Raw genomic sequence first — 13992 nt, 5'->3', positions numbered from 1 at the left:
CCTTACCGAGGAGGAGGTGGATACTTTGGGTCCTGGGAGGACTCTGTTCCACTCCCTGAAACCCGCAAAATGGAGGTAACAACCAACGACACACACATCTTCGGTGGCGGAGTTAAATATATCATAGGAAAACAACTTTATATGTTCCTTTACATTTTGGTGCATCTTTCCCATTGCTCCCATCTGTAAAGATAAAATGGTGATCTACAAAAACTTGTCGCATTTTTCTCATCCACCCTGTATTATTCACAAGTAAAAGATTTGATGATGTAGACAATCCTGATTTTGAGCCAACTATTTTTACCTGCGATGTGTTGCAGGTCGACAAGAGCTCCGCATGGTTGTTGTTTCTGATGTTGTTATGCTTCTTTTTGGGGGTCAATTTTTAAAATGTGCACTCATTGGTCAGCCAGCTGCCGGACCCCACCCACCATGGCACCCAGACAAAATAACATGGCATTCATCTTGGTTTTCTGGTGGGCCGAAAATATCAGGTCTCTTGGCCTCTGCTGATTATATAATATCCGGGTTTGTTGCGTCAGATTTCCATTGGCTATGTTCGCGTTGATTGTTACTCACGATGAGGGACCCTGAAACACATAATCAATGTTGAATTAAAATTATTAGTAAGGTTTAATCAAACCCATCAGCATGCACGGAACGCACAACCCTAACAAATAGCGTTACATAATTTTTTAACAGCCCCATATTGGGGTTAAACAATCCGTGACCGTGTGATGAATCAGCTCTCTCTAATATAACTGTGAAGAGAATGACATGGATGGGATGAGTCGAGTTAATCTTTTAAATGCGTATTAAATAATGTGTGTGTAATGTTTTTTATGTGTGCATGTGTGTGTGTGTGTGTGTGTGTGTGTGTGTGTGTGTGTGTGTGTGTTGTCTGTGTGTGTGTGTGTGTGTATGTGTGTGTGTCAGCCATTAGGGTTTTAGCCCCATGACTCAATTGATCATAACATCTGAAATTATATATCGTGCTTCTGAAAACTGATTTGAACTCAACTGCAGGCAGAGGTGAGTGGACAAAATGTGGTTTCGAGGCTCGACGTGCAGGGTGGATCCTTAGCCCAATAAACAAGTCCTTGAATTATGTGCCAAACAGTAGATAATATGGTCGCGACCCACGTACAGAGAAAAGATGTCATCCAAACGCCTCCTTCACAAAGGGAATAATTAATTATATATCTTCGTAGTGTTTAGTATGTCTCCTAAACCAAGGACGTATCCAATCTTCATCTACCATTTAGCCTAGTGTATAAGAATATTTACTTCGGCCTGCGCTCGGGTCTGATATGTTTAGATAGATAGCCAAAAAAAGCGTAGCGTATCATTATGCTTACATCTTGTTGTCTAAATTTGACCTTCTATAGGACGGGACAATAGGAGGTGTTGTCCTTATGGTCCAGTAGTGCTATGTCTTCAGCGCAGATTCTTGTCTAATATTTTGCTATAAATGAAATGCCTTTCCACTTATTTTTCAGCGAGTGTCTTGAGGAATTGTCCGCTGCGTGTTAGGCGGTACATTCTCGAGCCTCGCTCCACACGTGTGTGTATAATCGATTCTATTAAACATTTTTGCTCTGATTCTTCTTCTTCTTCCTTCCCTTGAGGTCTTCGACCGAGAATTTGGTGTCAGAAGTGGGATACATCCAAGTGTGCAGACGAGGTGGATCCTCACGTTCCAGGTCGGGAGGGAGGCCTGCCGGCATCTAATTTGGTGGGTACGCATTTTTGCACCTCGAAATTGAAGCCTCCCGCCTTGCTTTGGACGTGTGGACCTCTGTCGGCTGTACCACCTGGCTTGCATTCCGAACCAAATTTAGTTTAAACCAGAGCAGCAGTGGGTAATGAATCGATTATACAGGGCGCCCGGGATAAGGAGGGGTATCCCTCAGGTAAGCTTCCTGCGTGGGAAGCAGGTAGACCCATATGTGGGTGATAGATAATAGGTATTAAGTTACTCCGGCGTGAGAACTGCGTTTAAGGTTAGGAATCGGGGGGCGACCCGATCTTAGGACTACCAGGAGGGACTAGCCCAAGAAAGGTAGAATAATGAGTATTTTAAGTTAAGCTACGCACTGGATGTGTTAGAGTTCACAGGTAAGTAGGATTGAAGTGTGCATGAGTGTGCATGAATTTATACTGTATTGTATGGAGAATGAAAGGTCAGTCACATGGTATTTGTGTATAAGGGAATGAATGATCTGTCATTGCAGCGTGTATTTGTGTTTATTGTGTGTGTGTCATTGATGTGTGTCATTGACTGACAAGGGATTCCCCAAATTGCCTACGGGCGTTGGGCAATCCGGATGAGTAAAATTGGCAGGGAATAATGAGAATGTTATGGAGAGCATGTGTAGACAGGGCTTTAAAACAAGTGTTCAATTACATCCCCACATTAACGGCTCTCCAGATGTAGCAAGGGAGAATGGGAGTGAAAGTCAAAAATAATAGGCTGTCAACCGACAGGGTGTTTATTCAACGGCATGGCCGGGGCTTGTATTTGGCCGACGTGGGATGACAGAATGCGTTGAATGAAGGCAAGAATGACATGTGATGCTGACGTGAGTCCAATCGGAAGGATGGATGGTTATGGTTTCACCCGGTCCGTTTATCTGTCTGTCTGTCCGGACACAGAGCTCTTGGGGAGAGCCAGAATGGGTTGGGTTGACCAAGATGAATGTGGACAATATATTAATTGTTTATATTAATCTATTAATCTCTGTATATTAATCTGTAAAAATATATTAATCTCTGTGTGTGTGTGTCCGTATTTGTCTGGCTTTCTGGCTGTCTATGGAGTCATGTCTCTGAACACTGATTTTGAGGGAGTTGCTGGTGCGGACCAAAGCGGTGTCCGCGGTATCTACTGGGGGTCGAATGTCACTCCCTCAGTGTCTGCGAACTTGTCGTTCGGCAGTGTCGAAAGACAGGTTCGATTGTCGGTCTGTCTGCTTGATTTTCGGGTCTCACTCTGAGTATATGGCATATACTCTGAGTATATGGTCGTTTTCTGTTTTGTGCTTTAATGGTGGTTGATTTGACTTCCCTGAAAGGGGGACTGAAAATGCTTTGATTTTTTCGTGGATTGCCCATTGGGCATGTTTAGGATTTAATAGAGTGGTGGAGTTCTGTGAAATATGATGACGTTGTCTTATGGACACTTTGTGAGTGACTAGACACGTGCCTGGAAGGGGAAATTGTATTCATAACTCATGTGGGTTGTGTCTGAAGAAAAGGTTTAAAGTAAGTGTGAAGAAGGTCATGGAAAGTGCGAAGATGTTAAAGGAAAGTCGAATTAGATGGATCATTTGTCAATGACAAGTGACTTTGCAAGGTTTGCTAAGAAAGGGAGGGGAAAAGATTATAAAAGTTGATGGAAAAGACGGGAAATAAAGAAAAGTGGTTAGTTATGGACTGTTGTTTTGTGATAAGAAGGTGATTGGGGGCTGGTGAAGATTGGATCACGGCTCTGCAGACCAGGTGAACAGAACTCCACCAGGAGTGGGTATATGGGAATCACACCAATTAAATTATTGCTCAAAGGGAGGTGATAGAGCAAAATAAAAAAGATTGTCATGTGGACCGCAAGGCTAACCCCGCTCTTGCAGGGAAATGGTTTTGGGAGGCTAGTTATTTTTCAGATAATTTTTCCAGTGGGTTTATACTGATGTGAAATTCGCGTATCTAGGAAGGAAAGGAAAAAATTGTCCAGGTATTGATAGGATAACAGTGAAATTTTGAAGTGAAGTGAAGGATAACAGTGAAGAGTTAGTGTGTTCGTTGCGATTTTTGGGAATGGCAGGGTACTGTCGTACATGGATGATGGACCGACTGCGGAAAACGCCAGTAAGGCGTCGATACAATGTTGAACACCGAACGGTCCATGTGTTGGACAACAATGAAGGGTTCATAATTAATTTGGCACCTCAAGACAGACGTTCCGACATCCGCACCTACAGAGTTCGATGTAATACAATTACAAGCCGCGGCCTCAAACGTAGAACATCAAAAATTGGATTAAATTGGGAGCTCAGTGCCCCGCAGAAGGACAAATGTGGACGATTAATGACAAACCCGTGGCACCGCGAGCTTTATTGCCATGGTTGGCACTCATGGCGCATCAAAATGGCCATGTGTGCCATAGGGGGGATGATGAGGCAGGTCACTTCCACCTGGGCAGCACCAGGCCTTTCGACTGTGGTTACCATGGTCTGTCGCTCGTGCGCTATATGTCAACGGCATCAGCCAACAACGGATATGGCAGCACTTGAATTACCTATCATGGATGACATGTTTTTTAAAGTTTTGCATAGATCTCTCCCATGTAGCACGCAACATACATGAACGCGTTTGAGAGGCCCTGCCGGAGCCAACAAGCAAGCCTATCCACACCTTCGAGGCGACTGGAGATTACGTGCTGGTGAAGCATTTCACCCGTAAGACTGCGCTCGAACCAAGATGGACGGGGCCATACCAAGTTCTTCTGATCACACCAACAGCGGTGTTTTGTGAGGGCAAGTCGTCCTGGGTACATGCCACACATTGTAAGTTGGCCATACCCACAAACACAGACACCTCAAACGCACCACCACAGATCGAGGATGCTGCACCACCGCCTGTTAGGGGTGGCAATCACATTTAGTTTAATATACCGCTTCAGGCTAAAACAGGTGTCTGCAACAGGTGCATGGGATGCTAAAAGAGGACATTGGATTGACTTTAAATTGAAATGAAAATTGAAAGGGTGGATTAGGAAAATGAGTTTGTTCAAATAATCGTGGCATCTGTGGGATGCAACAATTTTGTGCCAGAATGGTGTATGGGAGCCGTCATCTGGGAAGCGTCGTTAAATGGCAGTAGGTTTAGACAGGTTTTGCTGCCCTCAGTCGTTTGAAGCAAGCGATTACTACAATGTGAATTCATGACGTCACAGAGCTCCCCCTACGATTATAGGCCACCATGCATTTCACACATATTAATTCCGCACCCACGGATCGAAAGCAAGAAAAAGCCAAAGGAAAATACGTATTGGACTGTGACCCGTGCAATGGCGAAAGTACAGAACCGATCACGGTGTTGGGTGTGCATGCATTTTCCCCACACCAGTACGACAGGGATAGAAATGGTAGTGCTACCCCTGTCCCTACGAGATATGTGCTCAGGACCCTTGCGTACCCCATGTCTGACCACAACCTTGGAACTGATAGGCCCAAATCTACCCAGCAGTGTGTTCCCGGGAGTTTCGATATACCCCACCCATTAAGCAGGCTTTGTTAGACAAACCACCTGATCCAGTCTGGGTGACAGAGCAAAAGGGACGGGTGTGTCTTATAGGAAAGGGACACGTTCAGATGGGAACCTCGGAATGTACCCATACCCTGCCATCCGACACCAGATGGAGAGAAAAGGGAGGCCCCCTTGTAATAACCATAGATGACCAAGCCCAGCATAACGTAACCAAGCTAACCATATCTTGGGGGACACCAAGCGCCACCCGCGTTGAGATCAGTAAATGCATGGCCTCGGCCCTTATCCCACCCCATGGAGTAATGTTTATTTGCGGAAATAAAGCATATCCATACCTACCCGAACAGTGGGGAGGGACTTGTTATCTGGGATCCATTTTTCCCAAGGTAAATTTGGTAAATCATGTATTATTAGATGTAGGGAAGATGATTAAAAGGAAGGTATTTTCGGAAATTAGTGAAAGTAAATATGGCATTTGAATTTCCAGACACGACACAGGAAATGCGGCTATGAATAAGCCAACCATCTGAGAGATAAGGTAACTAAATGCCAATTAGTGGGACGGGGGGCTAGGAATTGATCATGGTGTGTGTAAGAAAGTATTTTTCAGGATGGACGATGAAGAAATCGCCGTTGGAAAACCATGATCTTGACCACAGAGGCCGTCGATCTGAATGGGTCCTTCAACAAGGCAGATGTGACCAGCGCTTCAGAATTTTGTATTGATTTTTGTGATGACTGTGAAAATCCCTTGTGGGAACTGGCTACTGGCTGATGCCTGCATCGATGTTTGTGATGATTGTAATACTTGTGTTGAAAATCCCTTGCGTGTACTGGCTAACGCCTCTTATGTATTATGAATGATTGGCAAATAGATAGTCTCGCATTAGTAATGGAACGAATTGGAAACGAAACCTGAATCGCAGAACTACAATTGGAAAACGAATTAATGCATATGCAAACGATGGTGATGCAGAATCAAGTGGCTTTGGATATATTGTTGGCAGAAAAGGAAGGAGTATATGGGGTAATCGATGAACCTATTGATGCTTGGGATTCTGATAATGATTATGATTTTAGTTGGGATGATTTAACCTGTGATTTAGAAAGTGTAGGTTCTTTTAAAAGTCATTGCTATTATACCAGCAGTAAGGAGCGGATGGCAAAACATGTATCCGGAAGAACCACCCTCACCACCACTTACACCACCCAGCAATCACATGTACAAGGCTTGATGGCATTGGACGTCGATTGTTTGCCCTGATTCGCGAGGACCTCGCCTGCATAAAGAGGGCCCCTTAATCTGGCTGGCAACTGGGTCGCACCTATGCCGCAGCGAGGGTGGATTCGGAATCTGGCGGGCGGCAGCAATCTCTTAAACCAGGCGCCGTCGTCGCGAATTATGGCTAACAATTCATACGTTGAATGTTAGACGACCAGTTAGGGCCGGTATCTCTCTTTGAGCATACGTGACGTTATGTCGTGCCTGGCAGGTAACTAATTGGGATGCTGACCACTGGGGTATACGGTGTCTTTCCAAGGAGGTGTCTTGTAAAGACAAAGGAAGGAACTGTCAGCCATTAGGGTTTTAGCCCCATGACTCAATTGATCATAACATCTGAAATTATATATCGTGCTTCTGAAAACTGATTTGAACTCAACTGCAGGCAGAGGTGAGTGGACAAAATGTGGTTTCGAGGCTCGACGTGCAGGGTGGATCCTTAGCCCAATAAACAAGTCCTTGAATTATGTGCCAAACAGTAGATAATATGGTCGCGACCCACGTACAGAGAAAAGATGTCATCCAAACGCCTCCTTCACAAAGGGAATAATTAATTATATATCTTCGTAGTGTTTAGTATGTCTCCTAAACCAAGGACGTATCCAATCTTCATCTACCATTTAGCCTAGTGTATAAGAATATTTACTTCGGCCTGCGCTCGGGTCTGATATGTTTAGATAGATAGCCAAAAAAAGCGTAGCCTATCATTATGCTTACATCTTGTTGTCTAAATTTGACCTTCTATAGGACGGGACAATAGGAGGTGTTGTCCTTATGGTCCAGTAGTGCTATGTCTTCAGCGCAGATTCTTGTCTAATATTTTGCTATAAATGAAATGCCTTTCCACTTATTTTTCAGCGAGTGTCTTGAGGAATTGTCCGCTGCGTGTTAGGCGGTACATTCTCGAGCCTCGCTCCACACGTGTGTGTATAATCGATTCTATTAAACATTTTTGCTCTGATTCTTCTTCTTCTTCCTTCCCTTGAGGTCTTCGACCGAGATGTGTATGTGTACAGGTGTGTGTGTGTGTGTGTGTGTGTGTGTCTATGTGTGTATGTGTATGTGTGTACAGGTGTGTGTGTGTGTGTGTGTGTGTGTGTGTGTGTGTGTGTGTCTATGTGTGTATGTGTATATGTGTGTGTGTGTGTCTATGTGTGTGTGTGTGTGTGTGTGTGTGTGTGTGTCGTTGGTTGTTATCTCCATTTGCGGGTTTCAGTAGGTGTAACGGAGTCCTCCCAGGACCCAAGGTATCCGTCTCCACTTCAGTAAGGGATCACGGTTCATGGACCAAGCTGTTCCACTTTTTCAGCGTTTTGGTCCAAGTTCTCTTTTCAGGATCGTCACTGAACCCCGGATTGCCACCAGTTATAGTTCATTTGTAGCAATATTCCCGGGATGGTTTTCCAAATCTCAGTGAGGTTCTTCTTATACCTGTTGCTCCAATTATCACAGGTACAATTTCGATGCTCTTCAGCTTCCAAGATATCTTGACCTCATTTTTGAGGTCCTAGTATTTGGTCATTTTCTTGATTTCTGCATTGTTTAGGCCAAAATCACTGGGTACTGATTATCATCAATGCTGTATTTTCCTTTTTGTTCCTGAGTACTATGTCCAGACGTAATGCTTTGTTTTCTATGTGCACGCTCGATGGAATAATCAGGTCGTACGTGAGCATGATGTTCTCATTTTTAATCATTGCCCTTGGTTTGTGTTTCCATGAGTTTTCTGGAACTGGGATGTTTAATTTTTTGCAGATTTGCCAATGAATCACTTTGCATACTTTGTTGTGTCGTTGTGTGTAAAGTTGTTCTGACAATAGTTTTTTCCAACCCGAGGGCAGGTGACGTATTTTCTGTTTCTGTCTTGCAGATTCTACACTTGTCCGTCTGGCTCAGTCCCACCATCTTTTTTAATCCATTGGTGTGGTGTCCTTGATCTTGGGCATTTATTATAATTCATTCTCCATCCCAGTTGAGCTGACCTCTTCTTAGCCATTCCAATGAGCCTTCCTTGTCTATCCCCGCTCTGTCCAATTATTTTTTTGTGTTTTCCTGCTCTTTTGACATTCTCCCAGTTCTTGGTATATATTTCTTGATATTTATTTTCATAGATTTATTTTGTTTTTGTTTTTTGCAATTTTTGGGGCTGCATTTGTTGCTGTTTCATTTACCTGTGCGGCATCTTCTATTCACACCTGTTTTGGGAAATTCTTTGCAAGGTGAGTTAGGGATACTTTTCAGGTTTGTTGTGTTCATGTTTGTTTACAAATTGCATCCCATAGTCTGTTGAGCATTTCACATACTCAGCTAGTCCAACACTGGTCGCTCTGTGCACCTGGTTGAGTTGCATCAGGCCGCTCCCTCCCCCTCGTCTTGGCAGGTACATTCTCGGGATGCACTGGTTTTTGCAAAACATTTTGTGGATGGTAAGGAGTTTTCTCGCTTTGATGTCTAACTTGTTGATTTCTGATTGGGCCCAGTTTATTATTCCGCAGCTATATTGGAACAATGGTACTGCGAGCTGGTTTATGGCTTTGATTTTGTTTCTTGGGGAGAGGTATGTTTTCAGAATCAACTTCGTTCTACGTGTACGTGTTTGCATTCGTATGTAATTTTGTGGATGTGTGTGCTTGTGTTTGTGTGTGTTTGTGTATGTGCATGTGTATGTATGTGTGTGTGTATGTGTATGTGTATGTGTATGTATATGTGTATGTATTGTTACGGATTCATCACTTCCGTTGTTGTGGTTTTCATCCACTGTAAACATTTTTGATTCCATGTACTATTATTGTTGTCGTTTAAGGGAGATAGAGGTTACTATTTTCAAAAGGTAAAAAGTCAATGTTTTAAATGAAACTGGAACCGGACGACGACGAAGAGGAAGAGGAGGAGAAGAAGTCGGAGCGAGTGAGTCGGACAAGAAGCATAGTTGCTTCGAGGTCTGGAGCGAACGATTGATGAACGAGGGTCACGAGTGAACTTTAGGGTTTCCCAGGAAAGGGATTCCTGCGACAGAGTTGATATCGCTGTGACAGATCCACCTGCGTGTCAGGTTTTGCGGTCGATTCCGACGAGAATCATCGTAGTGCCGTTACGCCTCGAGAACGGGCCGTCGGCCATTTTGACTCGCGCGCTTTGCGCATCGCGCAAGGTATTTCGCTTCGCTTCAACCATTTTCACCGCATCCAGACGTTTATCTGGTGTGTGTGTGTGTGTGTAACGTGGATTTTGAAGGTAAATCTGCGGTTCGCCGGTTTGGAGCCGGGAAACGTCCATACCCGAGGGTGTGATTTCCCAGTCGCCTGGAGGGCGCCTTTGGATTTCCCCGTCACCTTGAGGGCACCTTTGCGCAGCTTTGGCCGCGTGACTGTGACTGTCTTCGGAACGGGATTCTGGTCTCGATTAGACATTGTTCTGACGATCGCTGGAGCGGATCGACTTTGGCTTGATGCCGGAATACGACTTTGGCTTGATGTCGGAATAGAGACATTGGGGAATGTTCTTCTTTTCGCTCACTTGGAGCACAGTGAGTTATATTGTACGAACCTGATGGTACCATCATAGGAAATATATATTGGTTGTACAAGTGATTACTATTGTTGTTGTACTGTTATTCTTGTGTGATCTTAATGCAATATTTGTTTGTTGGTAACAATTGGTGTGGCTTCACCATTGATCTTTGACAAAGAGAATAACACATTTTTCTGCCGTGACTCCTCTCGGGGCTCGGAGGTACACCGTGACCGGGGGTTGGGGAGGAGCTCGTAACAGTATGTGTATATGTACAGTGCATTCAGAAAGTATTCAGACCCCTTCACTTTTTTCACATTTTGTTGTGTTGCAGCCTCATGCTGAAATCGTTTAAATTCATTTTTTCCCTCATCAATCTACACTCAATACCCCATAATGACAAAGAGAAAACAGGATTTTAGAAAGTTTTGCAAATTTATTTTAAAAAACAAAGTGAAATATCACATTTACATAAGTATTCAGACCCTTTGCTATGACACTTGAAATTTAGCTCAGGTGCCTCCCATTTCTCTTGATCATCTTTGAGATGTTTCTACACCTTGATTGGAGTCCACCTGTGCTAAACTCAATTGATTGGACGTGATTTGGAAAGGCACAAACCTGTCTATATAAGGTCTCACAGCTGACGATGCATATGAGAGCAAAAACCAAGCCATGTGGTCGAAGGAACTGCCTGCAGAGCTCAGAGACAGGATTGTGTCGAGGCACAGATTTGGGGAAGCCGACAAAAAAAATTCTGCTGCATTGAAGGTTCCCAAGAGCACAGTGGCCTCCATCATTCTTAAATGAAAGAAGTTTGGAACAACCAGGACTCTTCCTAGAGCTGGCCGCCCGGCCAAACTGAGCAATCGGGGGAGAAGGGCCTTGGTAAGAGGTGACCAAGAACCCGATGGTCACTCTGGCTGAGCTCCAGAGATCCTGTGTGGAGATGGGAGAAACTTCCAGAAGGACAACCATCACTGCAACACTCCACCGATCTGGGCTCTATGGCAGAGTGGCCAGACGGAAGCCTCTCCTCAGTGAAAGACACATGAAAGCCCACAGCATCTTGTTTCACACAGTCTGAGAGTCCTTTAGGTGATTTTTTGCAAACTCCAAGTGGGCTATTTTTCCATTTTTTCTTTTTAATAAATTTGCAAAACTTTCTAAAGTCCTGTTTTCTCTTTGTCATTACGGGATATTGAGTGCAGATTGATGAGGGAAAAAATGAATTTAAACGATTTCAACATAAGGCTGCAACATAACAAAATGTAAAAAAAGTGAAGGGGTCTGAATACTTTCTGAATGCACTGTATGTGTATGTATGTGTATATGTATGTGTATATATGTGTGTATATGTGTATGTGTATGTGTGTATATATGTGTATGTGTAGGTGTGTGCGTATGTGCATGTGTTTGTGTGTGTGTGTGTATACACTACATGATCAAAAGTATGCGGACACCCCTTCTAATTAGTGGATTCGGCTGTTTCAGCCACACCTGTTGCTGACAGGTACGTATATATATTCAAGCACACAGCCATGCAATCTCCATAGACAAACATTGGCAGTAGAGTGGGCCACACTGAAGAGCTCAGTGACTTTCAACGTGGCACCGTCATAGGATGCCAACTTTCCAACAAGTCAGTTCGTCAAATTTCTGCCCTGCTTGAGCTGCGCCAGTCAACTGTGATTGCTGTTATTGTGAAGTGGAAACGTCTTGGAGCAACAACAGCTCAGCCGCAAAGTGGTAGGCCATACAAGCTCACAGCATGGGACCGCCGAGTGCTGAAGCGCATAGTGCGTAAAAATCATCTATCCTCGGTTGCAACACTCACTACCGAGTTCCAATCTGCATCTGGAAGCAACGTCAGCACAACAACTGTTCGTCGGGAGCTTCATGAAATGGGTTTCATGGTCGTGCAGCCACACACAAGCCTAAGATCACCACAAGCCTAAGAACGCTACCTGCCCGAATGCATAGTCAAAACTGTAAAGTTTGGTGGAGGAGGAATAATGGTCTGGGGCTGTTTTTCATGGTTCGGGCTAGGCCTCTTAGTTCCAGTGAAGGAAAATCTTAACACTACAGCATACAATGACATTCTGGACGATTGTGTGCTTCCAACTTTGTGGCAACAGTTTGGGGAAGGCCCTTTCCTGTTTCAGCATGACAATGCCCCCGTGCACAAAGTGAAGTCCATACAGAAATGGTTTGTCGAGATCGGTGTGCAAGCACTTGACTGGCCTGCACAGAGCACTGACCGCAACCCCATCGAACACCTTTGGGATGAATTGGATCACTTACTGCGAGCCAGGCCTAATCGCTCAACATCAGTGCCCGACCTCACTAATGCTCTTGTGGCTAAATGGAAGCAATTCCCCACAGCAATGTTCCAACATCTAGTGGAAAGCCTTCCCAGAGGAGTGGAGGCTGTTATAGCAGCGAAGGGGGGGACCAAGTCCATGTTAATGCCCATGATTTTGGAATGAGATGTGTGATGTTTGGGTGTCCACATACTTTTGGTCATGTAGCATATGTATGTGTATGTATATGTTTGTATGTATTTGTATGTGTATGTGTGTATATATGTATATGTTTGTATGTATTTGTATGTATGTGTATTTGTATGTGTATGTGTGTATATATGTATATGTTTGTATGTATGTGTATGTGTGTATATATGTATGTGTTTGTATGTATGTGTATGTGTATGTGTGTATGTATGTATATGTTTCGATGTATTTGTATGTGTATGTGTGTATATATGTATATGTTTGTATGTATTTGTATGTATGTGTATGTGTATGTGTGTATATACGTATGTGTATGTGTATGTGTGTATATATGTATGTGTTTCTATGTATTTGTATGTGTATGTGTGTATGTATGTATATGTTTGTATGTATTTGTATGTATGTGTATGTGTATGTGTGTATATACGTATGTGTATGTGTATGTGTGTATATATGTATGTGTTTCTATGTATTTGTATGTGTATTTGTATGTGTATGTGTGTATGTATGTATATGTTTCGATGTATTTGTATGTGTATGTGTATGTATGTGTATTTGTATGTATGTGTATGTGTATGAATGGTTCGATGGATGTGCGGAGTTTCGTTGAGAGAGAGGAAGACAAATGATGAATTGCGAAAGATGATGGGAATATTGCCTGTGATTGATGCTGTGAAGAGGAACAGGTTGAGATGGTTTGGTCATGTGTTGAGGAAGGATGAAAGTGACTGGTTGAGAAGAGTGATGGAAGTTAATGTAGAAGGAAGTAGAGGACGGGGAAGACCGAGAAAGACTTGGCTAAAGATGGTGGAAGAAGAAATGCGGGCAAGGGGGTTAACAATGGAAGATGCAGAAAATAGGGCAAAATGGAGAAGATTGTCATGGGGACCGCAAGGCTCACCCCCGCTCTAGCAGGGAAAATGGCCTTAAAATGCATGTTGTTGTTGTTGTTGTATTTGTATGTGTATGTGTGTATATATGTTTATGTTTGTATGTATTTGTATATGTATGTGTGTATATATATGTTTATGTTTGTATGTATTTGTATGTGTATGTGTGTATATATGTTTATGTTTGTATGTATTTGTATGTGTATGTGTGTATATATGTTTATGTTTGTATGTATTTGTATGTGTATGTGTGTATATATGTTTATGTTTGTATGTATTTGTATGTGTATGTGTGTATATATGTTTATGTTTGTATGTATTTGTATGTGTATGTGTGTATATATGTTTATGTTTGTATGTATTTGTATGTGTATGTGTGTATATATGTTTATGTTTGTATGTATTTGTATGTGTATGTGTGTATATATGTTTATGTTTGTATGTATTTGTATGTGTATGTGTGTATATATGTTTATGTTTGTATGTATTTGTATGTGTATGTGTGTATATATGTTTATGTTTGTATGTA

At 43.0% G+C, this 13992-nt stretch overlaps 1 protein-coding gene across 5 annotated transcripts in view; it reads right to left on the bottom strand.

Annotated features, from left to right (window-relative positions):
• Window positions 1-13992, bottom strand: part of LOC137421222 (protein mono-ADP-ribosyltransferase PARP6) — a 180550-nt gene that overhangs the window by 165025 nt on the left and 1533 nt on the right. For 2 of the 5 annotated variants that reach the window (XM_078771720.1, XM_068107055.2), the window contains exon 3: window positions 305-590. The exons of the other annotated variants lie outside the window; for them this stretch is intronic. The gene's annotated coding sequence lies outside the window, so the exon portion shown is untranslated. The remainder of the gene's footprint in view (window positions 1-304; window positions 591-13992) is intronic. 5 annotated transcript variants of the gene reach the window in all.

Source organism: Myxine glutinosa, chromosome 2, assembly GCF_964187855.1.
Source record: "Myxine glutinosa chromosome 2, kmMyxGlut1.1, whole genome shotgun sequence".
Taxonomy (NCBI): Eukaryota; Metazoa; Chordata; class Myxini; order Myxiniformes; family Myxinidae; genus Myxine; species Myxine glutinosa.
This window is presented reverse-complemented; position numbering and strand designations above follow the sequence as displayed.